Raw genomic sequence first — 2,474 nt, 5'->3', positions numbered from 1 at the left:
TGTTAGTGCGGCCCTTCATGGATTTTATTGTGTTTCTTGGATGCCCGCAGGAATATCAATCCCATTGCTGCAAATGGTGATATATGTATATAGATATGCTGTGATGCAAAATTTACTTTCTGATCTGAACTTTGAATCAATTGGGCCGCAGGCTATTTTCCATGCTGTACGACTTAAAACATCTGCATTGCAAAACAAGGAAGAGTGGACTGTTAAACAACGGAAAGTGAATATAATCCAGTCCGGAATGATCAATCCGATATTCCCAAATCCAGAAAGGTGTTAAACACACGTTACGGAGCTCCAGGGCAGATGTACGCTTAAGAACGACAATGTAAAATGCCGTTTCGATATAGAGACCGACAACGTGTCTGAATGGCCCCAATGTCATTCTGTCCAACCAACAGCCACGGTTAAGAAGGTGACACAGACACTCTTCAACGAGGCCTCTTTCTCATCAAACTCTGCAGCCCGAATCCCATGTAACCCGTTGTTCTGCTCTTTGTTGTGACTAAAACAAAATCTTTATCTTAATTGCGTCTTTCCCATACTCCCAAACAGACTACGCTTTGATCGCTGCAGTAAAATTACAGTGATTGCATTATAAATAACAGCACGTGAAAAACAGAGTATTTGCCAGGAGTAGGGTTCGAACCCTCGCGTTGGAGACCAGAACACTCGCGTTTACTAGGAAGCGACTTGCTCGCCTTAAGTCTGGCGCCTTAGACCACTCGGCCACCCTGACAGCCCCTGCAGTACTGTCTCCACATGCCAGATAAACAGCTGTATTTCGGAATATTCTGAATGACTGCTTTGATGACAGGGTCTCAGATTGCCGAGCATGTGCGGAATCAGAGCGTACAGCATCACAGCACTGGAATTGTGCTGCACTCCGTTCAGGCCATCCTCCAGAGAAAGGATGACGCGGATTTGGAAAGTGTGCAGAAGAGCATCACCAAGATGGTGATGAATTAGACGGTTTGTGCAATTGCGAAAGTTTGGGCAAACCTGTTCTTTTTCTCTGGAGCATCAGAGGTGAGGGGGAAATCTAATAGACGATTCTTAGATTTTGAGGCATAGATAATGGTTGAGCACGTAGAAGTTATCTCCATTCCAGGGATCACATGTCTTTAAACGATCCCCTCTTAGGGCATACAATTCAACTAAGAGGGGATCGTTTTAAACAAGATGTGCCAACACCCTACCACTCTATGTCGGCAAGACCAAGGACTGATTGTTGTCCTCAGCAGAGGGAAAACCAGAGGTCCTTGAGCTAGTTCTCCTTGGAGGATCAGAGGTGGGGCACGTCTGTAACTTTAAATTGTTGGTATGACTATATCCTCTGCTCTCTTAGGAGACTGCGGAGATTCAGCATGACATCAAAAACCTTGATGAGCTTCTATAGATGTGTCGTAGAGAGTATATTGTCAGTCTGCAACAAGACCTGGTACGGAAATACCGTACCTTTGAACGAAAATCTTTAAAAAGTTAATGAATTCGGCCCAGTCCATCTTGGGAAATCACTCGCAAACATTAAGCAGATCCACATAAAACGATGTGATCGGAAAACAGCATCCACCGTCAGAGGTCGTCACCATCCTGCCATGCTCTTTTTGCGCTGCTGTCATCGGGTAGATGGTACAAGAGCCTCAGGACTCGCACCGCCACGTTCAAGAACAGTTACTACCCATCAGCAATCAGACCTTTGATCAACAGGTGATAATGTACGCTCAAATGCCCATCCATTAAATAATCTGACAACCAATGATTTCACTTCAGAAAGCTTTCTATATTGATAGCTGAGTATGCCAGGAGGAGCTCAGCAAACCAGGCAGCATCTGTGGAAAAGCGTAAGCAGTCGGAGTTTCGGGACGAGATGCTTCACCGTGATTTTTTTTTTCTGAATAAATCACTCACTCAGAATTCGGTGTACGGTGACTTGTTGCAATACGATGAGCTGTGTCAAAAACATAATCTTATCCTCCAACAGTTTTTCTAATCCACCTCAACAGCCCAGGTTTTGTTTGCAGAAATAACGTCGCCTCGATTGAATTCTTAAAGACAAATTTTGTCAGGAGTGGGATTCGAACCCACGACCCCAGATGGAGACCAGAACACTCCCGTTTGTCGGAAGGACTTTCATTCCTTGAGTCTGGCGCCTTAGACCACTCGGCCACCCTGACAACTTTTGATGTGTGTTTGAGAACGGAATAAATGCCTGATTTGTAAGAAACGTCATATCCACACAAACACATATATCATCCTGTCAATCGGAAATGAAAGCGAGAGTCTTACAGTTTGCTCAGGTCAGGCAGCTTCTATGGAGAGTGAAGCTGAAAATATTACAATTCGAAGACTCGTGAGACGCGTCTCTGCAAGAATTTGGGAAGGACGTTTGTTGAGATGGATGAGAACGCTTGGAAGACTCATCGCTTTCACATTTAGGGAAGCGGAGAAATAAACGTTTATAGACA

General features: G+C 44.5%; 1 non-coding gene across 1 annotated transcript; it reads right to left on the bottom strand.

Annotated features, from left to right (window-relative positions):
• Positions 1-2,069: 2,069 nt before the first annotated feature.
• trnal-caa (transfer RNA leucine (anticodon CAA)) lies at positions 2,070-2,183 on the bottom strand. Its single transcript has 2 exons — positions 2,146-2,183; positions 2,070-2,104 (listed from the first exon to the last, which is right to left on the bottom strand). It is a non-coding gene; the product is annotated as a tRNA-Leu (tRNA).
• Positions 2,184-2,474: the final 291 nt, after the last annotated feature.

This window comes from Hemitrygon akajei, unplaced genomic scaffold (assembly GCF_048418815.1).
Source record: "Hemitrygon akajei unplaced genomic scaffold, sHemAka1.3 Scf000049, whole genome shotgun sequence".
Classification (NCBI taxonomy): domain Eukaryota; kingdom Metazoa; phylum Chordata; class Chondrichthyes; order Myliobatiformes; family Dasyatidae; genus Hemitrygon; species Hemitrygon akajei.
The sequence above is the reverse complement of the archived record's forward strand: the minus strand, read 5'-3'. Positions and strand labels throughout refer to the sequence as shown.